Source organism: Anomaloglossus baeobatrachus, chromosome 4 (assembly GCF_048569485.1).
Source record: "Anomaloglossus baeobatrachus isolate aAnoBae1 chromosome 4, aAnoBae1.hap1, whole genome shotgun sequence".
NCBI lineage: Eukaryota > Metazoa > Chordata > Amphibia > Anura > Aromobatidae > Anomaloglossus > Anomaloglossus baeobatrachus.
Genome location: NC_134356.1, coordinates 49,582,049 through 49,599,928, shown reverse-complemented (window position 1 = coordinate 49,599,928; position 17,880 = coordinate 49,582,049). Strand labels below are relative to the sequence as shown.

The following is a 17,880-nucleotide window of genomic DNA, read 5'->3' as shown; positions in this document are numbered from 1 at the left end:
CCATGTGGGCGGCGCCTGATCAACGTGTTCCCCAAGCTAGGTGCTCAGGTCCCCCTGTGCTGTGTCTCTCTATTAACCCTGTCTCGTCCACAGACTCCGTCCGCTGGTCCTGACTACCGTTTCTCCAGGAAGTGTCCTGGTAACCGTCTGCTGAGGATCCCGTCATCTTCCGTCAGCATATTCCCGTCACCGATGGCCGGCTCCACCTGGTACATCCGCCTGCACGGCTCACTGGACACGGACCCCGTCTGCTGTTCCTACCCAGCACCTGAACCCGATTCCCGCCATCCATCCTGACCACGGTGCCTTTGGACTCAGAGACATTCCCTACAAATCCCTGAAGGACTCGTACCCCTAGTGTTCCGGCTGCCGTGCATCTAGGCCCCTCTGGTGGGGTGATCGGACAGTCCCTGTATAGGGGTTAGCTCCAGGTTGCCCCACTGGAGGAGTCCGGTGCACGGTCTAGTGAATCCACATCCAGGACGTTACAGAATCATGTGACATCAGTGTGACACATAATGGAGGAAACATGTCACTGATAAGTAAATGTAGTAAATGCATTTTTATACTTATCTGTCTACGGCGTTGCTATTACTTCCTGGTCCACTCATTATGCCTCATGAATATTCAGTGACTGCGGACCCGGAAGTAACAGCAGCAACGGAGACAGGTAAGTATACAAATTCATGCTGTTCGTGTGCTATCCGGATAGCTCATGGACAGCATGAACTTGTATACTTACCTGTCTCTGGTGCTGCTGTTATTTCCAGGTCCACAGTCAGTGCAGTGAATATTAATGAGGCATAATGAGCGGACCAGGAAGTAATAGTAGCGCCGGAGACAGGTAAGTATACAAGTTCATGTTCTCCATGTACTATCCGAATGTCACACGGATAGCACACGGAATACACAGACACACGGACGTACATATGTACCTACACCATTGATCGTATAAAATGTTAGCTTTTTGCACTGACGTCTGAAGGGAGCCTTATGGTCCTAAAGCCAGATAGTCCACAGTTATCAAAGGACACATTTAATGGTGCTTTATACGCTGCGACATCGCTAACGATATATCGTCGGGGTCACGGTGTTTGTGACGCACATCCGGCGTCGTTAGTGACGTCGCAGCGTGTGACAGGCTGTAGCGACCTAAAACGATCGCAAAAAAGACAAAATTCGTTGGTGTTGGAGAGGTGGTTCCAACACCAAATATCGTTGTCTGGACAGTAGCGATGTTGTTCGTCGCTCCTGCGGCACCACACATCGCTGTGTGTGACACCGCAGGAGCGACGAACATCTCCTTACCTGCGTCCCGCCGGCAATGAGGAAGGAAGGAGGTGGGCGGGATATTACGCCCGCTCATCTCCGCCCCTCCGCTTCTATTGGACGGCTGCCATGTGACGTCGCTGTGACGCCGCACGAACCGCCCCCTTAGAAAGGAGGTGGGTCGCCGGCCAGAGCGACGTCACAGGGCAGGTAAGTCCGTGTGACGGGTGTAAGCGAGGTTGTGCAGCACGGGCAGCGATTTGCCCATGTCGCACAACAGACGGGGGCGGGTACACTTGCTAGCGATATCGATTGCAGCCTGTAAAGTGCCCTTTAGCTTCAATTTTGGGCAATGCAAAACATTTCTGAAAAACGCCACTTGTTCGAATTGTTTCCCATTGTGTTTTACGGTCTGAAAGATGAATCAAGAGAAATCCAAGACAAATAATAGTTTTTATGTGTTTTTTTAATGAGATTCAAAATAGACAGTGTAAAATATCACAGTGATAATTTCAATTTATACAGGGGGATCCTAACTGCATATTATTATTAGTATTCTCATTGTTATTATTACATGTTGTAGTTTTATGTTTATTGATTTGTCAATAGTATATAAAATATATATTTATCTACATGTCAGAATATATGGGAGAAGAAGTAATCATTAAGGAAATTGGACAACATCTAACTAATAAGTAGTAGTCACAAAAACCACCCAAACCAACCATAAAGAGTCTCCTCCAGCATTCTGCGGATAGGTCTAAATACATGAAACCCATATAACACCCAAACAGCAGCAATATCATCTTCTCCTCAATGATAGATGATAGATGGATGGATAGATAGATAGATAGATAATAGAGGGATAGATAGATAGATAGAGGGATAGATAGATAGATGGATAGATAGATAGATAGATAGATAGATAGATAAGAGATAAATGGATTTTTAACTATGCCTTTTAGAGATCATTTCATCTTAAACTTGCTTAACTATCCACAATAACAGTCATTTTGACCAGGGGTGTCCGAACTTTTGCATGCCACTGTACATATTGACTTGCTCTGCTTTGATGAACAGCCGACCATGCACTTGTGAGCACTGCAGCCAATCGCTAGTCTCAGTAGACTTCATAAGTGGGTGATTGGCTGCAGTGGTTACATGCACTTCATCACTGCACCCTGCAAGACAAGTGAAGAAAGCCAGCAGAACAACCAGAGCAGATGGGAATTTTTTTTTACATTTCTGGTCGACCCCCTCAATAAGTCACTTAACAACCTAAGTATACCACATAATTATGGCAGTGAGTGGTTACAATAAGAGGAAGAAGCTCAGGTTTTAGCAATATAGTGTTTCTGTTCTTCTATGGCATTACAATCACAGGATCAGGATTTTTAGCGTCACTACCTGGGAACAGAAAAATACACACATATAAGTTTGCAATCACAGTTGAGCCGTAGTCTAGGGTAGAGATTTAGTATAACAAGCTCTAGTAGTAACCTATGCTGCAAGTCACCAGTCAACTGGATGAACAAGTTAAAGGGATCCTGTCAGGTCCCATATGTGTGCTAACCTACAAGCAGGGTGATATGTGGCCTAGAAACCCCTTCCAACCCATCCCTGAGTTGTAAAATTGTGTAATATGATTTTATAAAAAACGTCGTATAACTTACGTGTTCCCCATGTAAATAGGAGAGGGTCTAGTCCCCTGGGCGTCACTTCGCACCATGGGCATTTGCATGCTTTTCGTGGTATCACGCCCCTGTGGGCGTGATACCATGGATTTACATGTTCTACGTGCGCTTGTGAAGCCGGCCAGTAAACACTCGGATATGAAGGCTGCGCGAACGGCAAGCGCGCACGTGTGGGATCTCAAGGACCATTCCATGTTATCACGCCCCTGTGGGCGTAATATCATGGATTTACAAGTCAGCTCCTAGAGATCCCGCGCATGCGTGCTTGCCGTTCACGCAGCCTTCATATTCGAGTGTTTACTTGCCAGCTTTACTGGCGCACTGCGCATGATCAGAAGACTCCTGCGGTTCCAACCGGGCACAAAGCGCATTAAAAGTCGGTAAGTAAACATCTGGATATGAAGGCTGGGTGAATAGCAAGCTCGCACGCGCGGGATCTCCAGGAGGTGACGGTGACATCACTCATGTAAATCATGAAAGCATGCAAATGCCCATGGAGCGATGCAACGCCCAGGGGACTAGACCCTCTCCTATTTACAAAGGGAACATGTAAGTTATAAAACGTTTTTTTATAAAATCATATTATACAATATTACGACACAGGGATGGGTAGGAAGGGGTTACTAGGCCACACATCACCCTGCTGGTAGGTTAGAACTCATATGGGACCTGACAAGTTCCCTTTAAAGACCAGGCAGATAAGACAAACATCAAACCTAGAGATGAAGGGGTTATCCAGGACTTTGCTTATTTTTTCGTATGAGACCAAGGATTTTCCTGCTTTTAGTTTCTAACTACCTGCCTGTTCTACTCTATGTTGATCTTTTCTGTTTTCTGACTCAGAGTGGTCACAGATGGCTCCTGGCATCGATTCTACTGCTTCCATGGATATCACTTGACAGACCAGCTTCTCCTCTTCCGCTATACTCTGTAAACGGAGCATCACTGTTGGTGTCAAGCTGACTAATCGCCAGCTCCCTGCTGCCTAACTGCGGGGAGCCATCATGATGTCCTGACTATAGATTAGAAGCAAAAGAGGTCATCTATAGACATGAGGTCAAAGAAAGCAGGAGTATCACTGCCTGAGTCAGAACAGATCGTTGCTGGATCAGAACAGGCAGATAGTTAGTAACTACCTGCCTGTAAGTACTTAGGCCCATGCGAAAAAAAAGTTACAAACAAGCTTATTGATCACCGGCTCCCTGCTGCCTAACTGCAGGGAGCCATCATGATGTCCTGTCAACAGAGTAGAAGTGAAGGAGGTGCTCTATTGATGTGAGATCTAAGGAAGCAGAAGAGTTACCGCCTGATTCAGAACAGATCATCACTGGGTCAGAAGAGGCAAATAATTAGTAACTACCTGCCTGTAAGTTTTTAGCCCCATACAAAAAAAAAGTTGCGGACATTTCTTTTAAAAGAGAAAATTAGAATTATCAATACTAAAAATATTGTTTCCATTATGTCAAGATGGTCCTGATTAAAAGTTGTGTTCACTCATTGCATTTTTGCAGTGGTTTCCATGGTCCAAAGCTGCAATTTACAGTACCATCAAAGCGATGAGCTCTCAGCTCCATGCACCACTTTACTAGGTTTTGCATTTTAATAAAGGAGTAAAATATTTCGGCGTTGCGTCCAATTGATTGTTTAAACATTTTTTAAATGCAGAGTGTTTTTGGAATTCATAATTGGCAAAGCACTTACCGCTCATCACTTATTAGCTGTATTAACTTTTGGGGGGGTCATTTTTTGGTTCCGGAGCTTTTCCATCATTTACGTCTTTTTTTGGCTGATTATTTTGTTTCCTTTTCAGGCTATTGAGCAATTGCTGACTTACTGAAATGATAAAAGAACATAGGTTGATAACAAGAGTCCTGGTAGAATTGTTAGAAGTAAGTTAACCATCAATTCCGCAATATTATTATAAAATTACTTAGAAGGCTAGCTGATCTTTTCTTTTCTATTTACCTCTTGATTTACCCAGTTTCATACACCAGATCTAGAGTTAGTGGGGGGGTGTCTTTTTTTCAGGGTTCACATTTCTTAGAATAGAGAACAGCTACAAAGGAAGTCTCTTTCAAAAAGACTCATCCTATCATTCTGAAAAGCAAAAAATGTCCCCCGCCACTGTAGGTAAAGGAGACAGCTGGGGATTGGTATTCTTAGGCTGGGAAGGTCCATGGTTACTGGGCCCTCACCAATACAAATTCAATACACATACATAACATTTATTTGAATGTGGACTATGCAATGCTTAACTTCTCCTGTGGTGGCGCTGCAGAGAAACTTAACACTTACTGCCAGGTTTCCTGCAGATTTCAGATGATCTTTGGTGGTCCCAGAAGAGAGACACTTGATAAATAACTTATTGTCAATGAATGTATCTAACAAGAAGAAACAGTCCAATTTCTAATTAAGATGTTAAAATAGTGCTGTGTGAATAGTGAAATATTCAGGTTTGGACTATTTGTCTCGAATATTCTGTACTACTATTGTATTCGTCACGATAACAAATCTAATGCAAGTCAATGGGAAGCTCGAAAAATTTTCTGATCGACCCTCCTGAGCTGTAAAAATGTTGAAATGGATGGAAAAATGCTGAAATTGAATGAATGCCTGCATGCATCTCTGAAACATAGATTGCTTCTGGGAACAATGTCGTCAGCATATTATGACACTTTGACGTGTGGTCCACCTTTACCTATGTGATAATCAACATAGGTAAAGTAGACATCTGTGGGCTACAGCCCCCCAGCTGTGTACTTTATATTGGCTGATTATCAAAAATAGAGGCTAACCCACAACGATTTTTTTTAAATTAGTTAAATAAATCATAAAAAAATAACGTGGGCTCCTGTCCATTTTTGAAAACCAGCTGGGGATAGGTATTCTCAGGCTGGGAAGATCAATGGTTATTGGGTCCTCCCCAGCCTAAAAATAGCATCCCAAAATTGGTGAATCCATTAAATGCGCTACCAACTGTGGCACTTTCCCCACTTATCATGATTGCCCTGGTGTGGTGGCAATCTGGGTAATATATGTTAGCTGTGATTTGTTAAAAACTAAAGCTGCCATCAACCTGTGGGATGCTAATGGACAGGTGTCTATGAGACCCCCATTACCAACCCTGTAGGTAAAAAGAAGAAAAAAAACACAAACTAATGAATGTGCCAATTGTGGGGTTGATGTGGGCTGCCATTTACCCCTGATGAAGCCACATATGGTGGCGTAACGCGTGGGGCAGGCGCACCCACACCACCTACCTCACTATTTACTTATCTGGTATTGTATTGGCTCTCTTTGATCTGTACCATATTTATGTTAGTCCTACATTTGGTGACTATGTACTGCTGTATACTGTCCTTTGGTACTGTTATTTTGAGCCTATATGTTCTGTTTCAATTCATGAGGTTTTTGTGGTGATGTGCCAATTTGCTCATGGGTAGATCACTCTTTTGATCTTTCCCATTTTTAAGTGGTCTTAACAATATTTCTCTGTGTTATTAATAAACTTTTTCACACTTTTTGCATGCAACAAGGGACTCCTCTTGCTTGATTCCATTATCCTGGATTTTCCAGTACATGTTTGGTGTAGTTGTGCCCACTCTCTCCCACGTGTTGTGTTTTAGATTCCATTCATGGGTTGGAGCACACTTCCATTACCTTTATATATTTAATGGTGGTGCCGTCCCTATTTTGTTTCTTGGCTGCCATTTTTAGGCTGGTGAGGGCCCAATAACCATGGATCTTCCCAGCCTGAGAATACCAGTCGCCAGCTGTCTCCTTTACCTGAACTGGTTATCACAAATTGGCAGAGGACATTTTTTGCTTTTCACTGCGCCTGCCAATCAAAAATTATTGAATGTAACATTCAATAATTTTTCAACTGGCTAACACGGTACCAAAACTTTTGCCGATCCAAGTAATGCCAGTAGCAAAGATGGCTACAGCATTACTGTGGCAGGGAGGCAATTCCTGCATGTTTAGTGGCTGAAAATCACACACCAAACATATGGTGAGGGTACTCGAAACTCATGAGGCAAATACCAAAATACTCCACAAGTAACGAATATCCCAAATACCTTAATACTCGTGCAAGTAACGAATAGCGCCGAGTATATTCATTAATGACTGGTTAAAATGCGTAGTGACTGTGATTAAAAAGTAGTTTGATTTTCACAACATATTTTACTTACTAGAGGCAAATTTAGCTTCTGTCTTGAAGGTCTTTTTGCCCATTTTTAAAATATTCCAGAACCAAAATGTAGATCTCACAGCTGGAAAAAAAGACAATATAAAAAACTTGTTAGAACTTAGTAATACAAATGATTATATACAGTAGATAAATATATACACATTAAATATAACATCTGTGCACATCTTGTCTTTTATCTATTATTATTATTATTTATTATTATAGCGCCATTTATTCCATGGCGCTTTACAAGTGAAAGAGGGTATACGTACAACAATCATTAACAGTACAAAACAGACTGGTATAGGAGGAGAGAGGACCCTGCCCGCGAGGGCTCACAGTCTATAGGGAATGGGTGATGGTACAATAGGTGAGGACAGAGCTGGTTGTGCAGTGGTGTACTGGACTGAGGGTTATTGTAGGTTGTAGGCTTGTTGGAAGAGATTGAAGAGATCTATCTCATAATAATATATGGAAATTGTGTGCTCATCCTATGGAAGGGACCACAGCATCAGCTATACAGCACGAATATTCAGGAGATCACTTTTATGCCATCCAACTCAACTATGTGGCTTCTCCTTTGTACAGAAGATTTCAGCTATTGTCAATCAAATAAAAAGAGGTCTTGCTCTTGTTTGGATGTGAAATTCATTGTCAACAAGGAAGGAGACCTATAATCACTTTAGGAATTTATTGAACCCAGCTAATTCAAACTAGTTGGGATTTGATTACCAAGAATCACCAAAAAAGTTCATCATCATTCTACACAAAGCAGATTTCATCAGCCATAGAATGCTTGCATGGCCTAGGTGCAGCCAGCCATTTATTCCCCAGAATACATCACATGGTATAGAGCAGCCAATCAGGAGGGATTATTATAGTCTATATAAAAGCTGAAGCAGGAAATGCAGCAGCCATTTTATGGTGATACTGGATAGTGAGAGGATGTCACAGCCAAATTATACAGGTAATGTGTGACAGCTTAGTAGTGAGGAATGGTTGCCAACTGTTCACTCCGCTCTACTCACTCATAGCCTTATATGTGTAGGTCACTCTTTCATTATTGAGGTTGTGTTTGCAGTAAAGCACTTAAAAAAGTTTGCAGGAGCACCTGGGGGACCTCAGAGTGTTTTTTGTATATATATATATATATATATATATATATATATATATACACAGTACAGACCAAACGTTTAGACACACCTTCTCATCTCTAGAACGAACAACTATTAAGAGGAGACTTTGTGCAGCAGGCCTTCATGGTAAAATAGCTGCTAGGAAACCACTGCTAAGGACAGGCAACAAGCAGAAGAGACTTGTTTGGGCTAAAGAACACAAAGAATGGACATTAGACCAGTGGAAATCTGTGCTTTGGTCTGATGAGTTCAAATTTAAGATCTTTGGATCCAACCACCATGTCTTTGTAGAAAAGGTGAACGGATGGATTCTACATGCCTGGTTCCCACCGTGAAGCATGGAGGAGGAGGTGTGATGGTGGGGCTGCTTTGCTGGTGACACTGTTGGGGATTTATTCAAAATTGAAGGCATACTGAACCAGCATGGCTACCACAGCATCTTGCAGCGGCGTGCTATTCCATCCGGTTTGCGTTTAGTTGGACCATCATTTATTTCTCAACAGGACAATGACCCCAAACACACACACACCTCCAGGCTGTGTAAGGCCTATTTGACTAAGAAGGAGAGTGATGGGGTGCTACTCCAGATGACCTGGCCTTCACAGTGACCAGACCTGAACCCAACCGAGATGGTTTGGGGTGAGCTGGACCACAGAACAGAGTGAAGGCAAAAGGGCCAACAAGTGCTAAGCATCTCTGGAAACTCCTTCAAGACTGTTGGAAGACCATTTCCGGTGACTACCTTTTGAAGCTCATCAAGAGAATGCCAAGAGTGTGCAAAGCAGTAATCAAAGCAAAGGTGGCTATGTCGCAGGCGGAGGAGGGGATGCTGCGCTCTCCCACTGCTCAGGTCCGGCTGCTGCTCGGTGGTGGCTCGAGCGGTGGGCTGGATCCCGGGGACTCGAGCGGCGTTCCTCGCCCGTGAGTGAAAGGGGTGGTTTGGGTTTAGGGATATTGTCCGTGACGCCACCCACGGTTGTGGTGAGGTTGTGACACCACCGCTGCCCTGGACGGGGATCCTGGGAGAGGTGACAATCTTGAGAATGCATGTTTCTTTTAAGGGTGCTTTACACGCTGCGACATCGCTAGCGATCTCGTTAGCGATGTGATACGCCAGATCACAGATACGTTTTCCCGAGATCGCACATAGGTCATATTTTGTAGCGCCGGTCACATGTGCGATCTCTGTAAATCTTATCTGCGATCTGGCGTGTCACATCGCTAACGAGATCGCTAGCGATGTCGCAGCATGTAAAGCACCCTTTAGAGTTGGAGATAGGAGCATGGACGTGTAGTCTACAGACTGTAATAGCAAAGATAAGTAACTCTGGTATGGTATATCATACGGATAGAAGACAATGAGATGCAGTCCATATATGTTATAGTTGAACAAACCCAATGATTTGGAAGAATTGGCAGACTAGTGTGTATGGAGATAACTTAACCCTCCTTTCGGGGACAGATACTTGAGCAAAGAAGGGTTGGATTTCCCTATTATTATTTTTGGACAACAAACTAATATCCCATTGGCTTCCCATTGGCAAAAGACTCAGTTTCAAAACACTAACCATGACATGCAAAGCCATCCACAACCTGTCTCCTGCAGACATGAATGACCTAGTCTCCCGGTACTTACTTGTACACAACCTCACAAGAGCTCTTTCTCTGCTCCCATCTCATCTCCTCTTCCTACAATTGCATACAACATTTCTCCCATGCATCCCCCATACTCTGGAACTCTCTGCCCCAACACATAAGACTCTTGCCTACCTTCGAAACCTTCAAAAGAAACCTGAAGACCCTCCTGTTCTGACAAGCCTACAACCTACAGTAACCCTCAGTCCACTCTGCTGCCTCGTCAACCCTCACCTACTGTATCCTGACCCATCCCCTGTAGACTGTGAGCCCTCGCGGGCAGGTTCCTCTCTCCTCCTGTACCTGTCTGTGCCTTGTATTGTTCATTATTATTGTACTTGTTTTTATGTTTTCACTTGTAAAGCGCCATGGAATAAATGGTGCTACAATAATAAATAATAATAATGTCAGGCGTTTCCATTTCCTTAAAACATAGAAGTCTAAATTTACCTCTATCCACAGCATTTCACATGACTATGTTAGTTTTTCAAGAGTTTTCATTAACTCCAACTTTATCAGTGGTAAAAGTTGACCCGTTAGTGTCAAGCTCCTGTGGATGTAGGTAAAGAAGCCTTTTATATTTTATGCCTTTTATGTTTTGTGGGAATGGAAAAAACTGATATTTGTTTGCATCCAAGAAATGGCATGATCTCGGCGGCACGGTGGCTCAGTGGTTAGCCTGGGTTCAAATCCCACCAAGGACACCATCTGCGAGGAGTATGTATGTTCTCCCCTTGTTTGCGTGGGTTTTCTACGGGTTCTCCGGTTTCCTCCCACACTCCAAAGACATACAGATAGGGACTCTAGATTGTGAGCCCCAATAGGGACAGTGTTGCCAATGTATGTAAAGCGCTGTGGAATTAATAGCGCTATATAAATGAATAAAATTATTATTATTATTATTATTGGCATGCACACAAAAAAATGCATGGCATGTACTAAGAGAAAAAGGCTATTTGCAAATCACCCGGCATGCACCGCATCATGTAAGACCACATCTCCAATTTGGCTGATTTAATTTCAATCCTAGTCCTGAGTGGTATATAACTATCATATCAATCAAATGTGATCATCTGCCAATTTGAGTGCTTTTTATTTCACAAAATAGCAGATCCAAGGGAGAAGTAATGGTCTGATCTGACTGTTTCGCATGCACACTTATATGTTCAAGGAACAATGATGAGACCATGACAAAGCGTGAGAGCATGCGAAACAGTAGTAGGCTAGATCAGAGCACCGCTCCTGCCATGAACCTGATATTATGTGAGTGCCGTGGATTATTTCTTCATCATATTGTTACATGTTCTTTTGTATTTTAAGCAATAAAATATTTTTAACTTTTCCATTTTAAAATTAAGCATAAATAGAAGACCTAAAATATAACTTTTATTTGACGTGCTGATAAAAAGTGAACCTAAGCTCACTAAGGGTGAGTAAAATAAAAAATCACGATAGTGATTAAAATTCTGCTGAACGCAGGGACACAGAGAAAAGCAAACCAAGTCGTCCTGGCCCTGGTGATAGAGTGTGGCAAACCTAGCCTCAAACCTCATTCGAGGATGCCACCAATACCTAGCTACCAAGGTATAGACTGACTTATGGACTGACACACAAACTTATTCATTCATGAAACTGGATACGTTACCAGCATAAGGAAATGTGTCTGTAATGTATAAGGTGGACAACGGGTGTCAAATATAGATCCCAAAAGGGAACGATCTAACCCGGTCCAGCAGAGATGTAGGAAGGGCGACATAAAGAAGGACCACCAAAATACGGCTTTTTCAGGCCACACTCTATCACCAGGGCCAGGACGACTTGGTTTGCTTTTCTCTGTGTCCCTGCGTTGAGCAGGATTTTAATCACTATCGTGATTTTTGATTTTACTCACCCTTAGTGAGCTTAGGTTCACTTTTTATCAGCACGTCAAATAAAAGTTATATTTTAGGTCTTCTATTTCTGCATCTTTTTGCCTGGATTCAGCTATTTGCTACGGTTGATACTGTGGATCCCCTGGGTATCTTGCTATTTTTTCATTTTAAAATTAACAAAAAAGGAAAATGAGCTGATACAAAAGTTTGGGCACCCTGCATGGTTAATACCTAGAAACACCCCCATTGGCAAGTATCATAGCTTATAAACTCTTTTTGCAGCAGCCAAGAATTCTTTGTTTTAGAAACTTCCTGTTGCTTTGTTAAAACTTTATTGATAAAGTTTTCTGCAGAATACATGTGCATATGCATATTTTTTAGCTGCGGACTTTCCTTATCTCATTGAAATCAATGGGGAAAATCTGCAAATAAAAGAGAAATAGACGTTTTGCAGCTTTTTGAAATCACTCCACAGGTCAGTTTTCGTAGTATGGAAGAAAAAACACAGTGGGCAGGAGATCTATTTAAAGGGAACCTGTGACCAGATTTGGGGCCTATAAGCCGTCGACAAAACCACCGGGCTCTTATATACAGCACTCTAACATCCTGTATATAAGAGCCCAGGCACCTGTGTAAAATGTAAAAATGACTTTATAATACCTAATGGTCGGTCCGGTGCAGACTGGTCGGATGGGTGTCTCCATTCTCCGGGTGCGGCGCATCCTCTTCTGGCCATCTTTGTCCTCCTTCTTCTGAAGCGTGGGTGCATGACACATCCTACGTAATCCACACTAGCCAGCATTGAGGTTCTGCGCAGGTGCACTTTGATTTGTCCTGAGTAGGGCAGATCAAAGTATAGTAGTGTGCCTGCGCATGACTTCAATGACGGCCTGTGTGGATGACGTAGAACGCGTCATGCACCCAGGCTTCAGAAGAAGGAGATCAAAGATGGCCAAAAGAGGAGGCCACGGACCTGGAGAACGGAGACACCCATCCGACCAGTCTGCACTGTACCGCTCCTTAGGTGAGTATTATAAAGTGATTTTTACGTTCTACACAGCGGCCTGGGCTCTTATATACAGGATGTTAGAATGCTGTATATAAGAGCCCAGTGGTGGTGGCCGCAGCTTATAGTCACCAAATCTGGTGACAGGTTCCCTTTAATTCCCATCCCCATTTCTGGAGCCTTTTTTTGTGCAGGGAAATACACAGCATCAAAAACGCTCAAAGCCTTAAAGGGAACCTTTATTTTACCAGATTCTAAGTCAGGTAAAGACCTAAATATATGCTTGTTTAGTGCCATTAGAACAAAAGGAAACCCTAAAGTGTCTTGAGGGTAATTGGGGGCTGAAGTGTTCACTGGCCATATGCTCTTCTTGGCATTGTCCAGCATTTGGTGTTTTAACCCAGCCATCTTTCCTCTATTGATGTGGATGATGTCTTCTGTTTCATTCACTCTTTTCCAATACATTTGTATAATATGTCAATGAAAACTTTACGAATAAATCTATTACACATATACTGCTCCTGATTAGGGGAACATTGTGGATGCTGCAAGAAGTGTGACCAGTGTCAAAAAAGAAAAAGTTAGGTGGGTTACAAATAAGACCATAGGACTTTGATCCTCATAAAGGAATATTTTAACTTACACTGTTGTAATGGGGACAAGGATAGATTTACCGTAGAAAGGTTTTTCACGTCAACTAGAGTGTCATGGGGCCAATTTAGGTGATGAAACCCGAAGACAAATTCCCTTTAATTTACGTTCGTGGATGATGCAATTTTTTGTTGTTTCAGCAGAAATTATACTCTGGGGTGTGTAGGTCAGGATCAAATAGCAAATTTAGTATCATAAACATGAAATAGCTGTGACACTTTCTCTGCTTTAACCTATGCCTTGAAGGGGGGTTTGTTAGAGAGTTTTCATGCCACATCATGTACAGAAGTCAAAGAAGACATTCTGCAAAATACTTTCCTTCCTTTACTTTCCTTCAATTAGTTACACTTTAGGGAAAGTTATTGCCTTTAAAGGATTCTCCAGGAATAATATAATAATGAAAAAAAATCATTATAGATCTATATGATTCTAAATACCATTTATAAGCAAGTTATCTTCATTTAGTCTAAGGAGATAATCACTGTAAAATTAAAATAGCCTCTGTGTTGTTGCAATGACAATGACTGGTCCTAAAGTGTTAATAGAATAGGTGCCTGTGAGCAGGTGCAGTAGGAAGCTCTGTGGCTGTGACCTGGAGATAGCTTGGAAGCATGTGATATACTGTAGGTTTTCTCAAGGTCACAGCAGCCGCTCATCATTCAGAAAGACAGGGTGGAAAGCAGTGTGAGCAGCCTCTTCTTAACTCAGCACTCATGGTATCTCCAGTATTAGATCAGAAATACAGTGTGGACAGCAGTGTGAGCAGCCTCTTCTTAACTCAGCACTCATGGTATCTCCAGTATTAGATCAGAAATATAGTGTGGACAGCAGTGTGAGCAGCCTCTTCTTAACTCAGCACTCATGGTATCTCCAGTATTAGATCAGAAATACAGTGTGGACAGCAGTGTGAGCAGCCTCTTCTTACCTCAGCACTCATGGTGTCTCCAGTATTAGATCAGAAATACAGTGTGGACAGCAGTGTGAGCAGCCTCTTCTTAACTCAGCACTCATGGTGTCTCCAGTATTAGATCAGAAATACAGTGTGGACAGCAGTGTGAGCAGCCTCTTCTTAACTCAGCACTCATGGTATCTCCAGTATTAGATCAGAAATACAGTGTGGACAGCAGTGTGAGCAGCCTCTTCTTAATTCAGCACTCATGGTATCTCCAGTATTAGATCAGAAATACAGTGTGGACAGCAGTGTGAGCAGCCTCTTCTTACCTCAGCACTCATGGTGTCTCCAGTATTAGATCAGAAATACAGGGTGGACAGCAGTGTGAGCAGCCTCTTGTTACCTAAGCCCTCCTGCTATCTCCAGCATTAGAACAGATTGACAGTGTTGACAGTGGAGGAGCTGCCTTCTATTCCCATTTACAAATCTGGTCCATAAATAGAACCAAAGTAGTTTATTCTTCAGTTTTTCTACACCGCACGTTGGCCCGTGGGGAAAATCTGTCATGTGCATTGGCACATTAGTTATATTAGGTCCATGGTGCCCACCGTGTTCACTCCATGTGTGGTCCATGGCGCAGATGGACATCACATGTCCATACTTCTACTATGGACTAGATATAGTTAATTATTGAGATTAGACACCAAGGTGAAAATTAAGTACACCTTTAAATGCATTTTCTAGGTTTTTGGAAGTTTTTTTTATACCAGTAGACAAGGGTTTTCGACAAGTTGACCACCAATCATGAAATACTATACAATTATAACGATTGCTAATTATCAACACAGTTGATTCATTAAACCTGGATCAATGACAATAATACACTTCTTTTTTTTTGTCCAGTTTTAAATATTAAATAAAAATAAATAAATAACATTTTTTGGAAAAAACATTGAATTATTTTGAGTGATTTTTTTTTTCTTTTAATGTGTAGTATAAATTATAGATGGAGGCTGGATTCAGATTTCATTTGTATATACATTCACGGGCTTCTACCTGAATCCTGACCCTAGGAATTGGATCTTTCTTGCAAAGTTCAGTGAGGTCAACTGAGTTCAAATTTTTACTTTGCTTTCCTCATTGAACTCGATTATTACTTTTGAATACAGTCATGAATAAATGCAATGTGAACGCAGCCTGAACCGACGGCATGGCACTCTCTTGCAAATCTTCTGTGTCCCTGCAGCAAATTTGTTGCAAAAATTTACAAGGCTGAAATATAAATTTGCATGGGATTGTTTCTGCAGAATGTGCAAGGATTTCAGAGGAACGAGAAAGTCGGGCTGAACATTTCCATAAAGAGATTGTACTTAGCACTTCTGACCTTCTAAGTCTCAGCCTTCTAAGAATTCTTATTACGGAATGCCAAAAATGAATACAAAAAATAAAATACAAAAATACAGTAATACAATTTTGCATATCTTTTGCAAAATGTGTTGTAAATATTTCTGCACAAACGTTGGTGGTGCCGAATGAATTCTTAACTACAGTATTAATAAGCTTACAAGATCTATCCTAATGCAAAAGACAAGAAAAAAAAAAACATAAAACCAGTAAGAGTGCTTTTAATTGTAAAGTTAATGTTACCTGTGTATTTATGGCTGATGGCTGTCTTGTCCTTGCAGGTCTCAGAGTCTTCTGGATATCAAAGGTAACAGCTTTCTTACATAAAAAGGACTGAGCAGGAAATGGGCAGGTACAAGGCGTGTTTGGAGTGAGTAAATAATGGAAATGTGGAAATCACTTCTCCTTTCTTCCAGGTAGATTATATTACTTTGTTTATCTCCGGTTAAGTATTATATTTCTACACTAGTTTTGTAATTGTCAATGAACTGGAATCCCGTCAGTTTACTTTTTACCGTAAGTAAATACCAAGGAAGTTAACTATTGTGCAACTCTTTTAACTTAGACCTGTATAAATCTTTTTCCTAAGGCTAGGTTCACATTTTCCATCAGTCACATGTGAGAAGCCCTAGGCTATCAGGTTGTCACAGGGAATTGTGCAATCTGCCCTTCTGCACAGTATCCACCCTCCTTGGTTACGGATCCTGGGCCTTTGGTGATGCTAACAGCTTAGCCAATCAAAATCCCAGGAACACTTCCCACTATAACCTACCAGACACACCATTGGGGGGCCTGAAGGGAATAGGGCTGCCCACATGGGGGTTGGTGAGGGGAAAGTGAGGAAAGTGACTGTTGAGCAAAAGTTGAGTGGAGTTGAGCAGAGGAGAGGAGGAGGTGAAGTGACTCTCTGCGAGGGAGAGGTCATGGAGCAGAGCTTCTGTAGTACTAGGTGGCAGACGTTGGTCTGGGCCTGGTAGGAGCTGGAACCCCGGTCGCAGGGGACAGTGTCAAGGGGCACGGACTGCCGAGGAGGGCGGCCGACGGCCTTGAGCTATCACCGGGCAGGGGCCAGGGCACAACGGGGTACGTGGACCCCAGGCCGGAAAGTAGCTTTACGCGTTCCAGTAATGTACCCGACGGGGGTGAAGACTTCAAGTGTCATCCCTAACCCACTCCAAAATTGGGGTACTAGCGCACCGATGGGATAGGACTTTGCCACTACAGTCCAAAGAAATCCTACGCGTGAACCCTGAGAGCAAGCTCACTCCGTTAGCCATACGGGTGACCGGGACCCAAAGAGTTTTATACCCACGGGTCCAGCAGAGACGAAGGTGCCAAGGACAGGGCCACAGGCTAACAGCAACACCAAGGGCACAGACCCAAGCGTGCTCCCTACAAGCTACAGTGGTGCTCAGAATTCTGGTTTACAAGCTGTCGGTGTAGTTATTCCGAAACTGATTGAGTACATCGAAAACCCCTGTTTCTATCCCCAAAAGCACCCAAATACCATCCCAGCATCAACGGGCCCCGGGACACAAAACCCCTACCCACGGAGGAGTTAAACATCAGGCTGCCACACCATCGTCACCAGGCTCCCTAACGGCAGCGGTGGTCCCTCACATTACCACACACCATGGGTGGCGTCACGAACTTTCCAAAAAAAACCCTATACATAGCTCCCCCTTTTTAATCGAGTGGCCGCGTGACCCCCAGGTCCGGAGACCCCTCGAGTCACCGCGGATCCGGATCTGAGCAGCAGCAGTAGCCCGGCTGCTGGCATGGGAGTGGTACACATGCGTTGCTTGACGCTTGTGACTGATGTGTTGTACAACGGATGACAAGAATAAGAATTCATTGTCGGACTCCGTTGTAAAACGAGAGAGAGAGAACGATCAGCTGATCGTTCACAATAGCCGGCAGCTGGCTTTTGAGAGCGAACAGATGATCTCCCGGCGGCCGGCTAATGAGAGCGATCAGCTGATCGCTCTCATTAGCCGGCTGCCGGGTGATCAGCCGATCGCTCACAGCAGCCAGCCGCCGGGTGATCAGCTGATCGCTGTCATTAGCCGGCCGCCGGGTAATCAGCTGATCGCTCACAGAAGGCGGCTGCCGGGCGATTAGCTGATCGTT

At 43.1% G+C, this 17,880-nt stretch overlaps 1 long non-coding RNA gene across 1 annotated transcript; it reads right to left on the bottom strand.

Moving 5' to 3' along the window:
• Positions 1-1,717: 1,717 nt before the first annotated feature.
• LOC142301194 (uncharacterized) lies at positions 1,718-16,071 on the bottom strand. Its single transcript, XR_012752707.1, has 4 exons — positions 15,994-16,071; positions 7,157-7,237; positions 4,665-4,796; positions 1,718-2,676 (listed from the first exon to the last, which is right to left on the bottom strand). It is a non-coding gene; the product is annotated as an uncharacterized LOC142301194 (long non-coding RNA).
• Between the last annotated feature and the right edge of the window lie 1,809 nt (positions 16,072-17,880).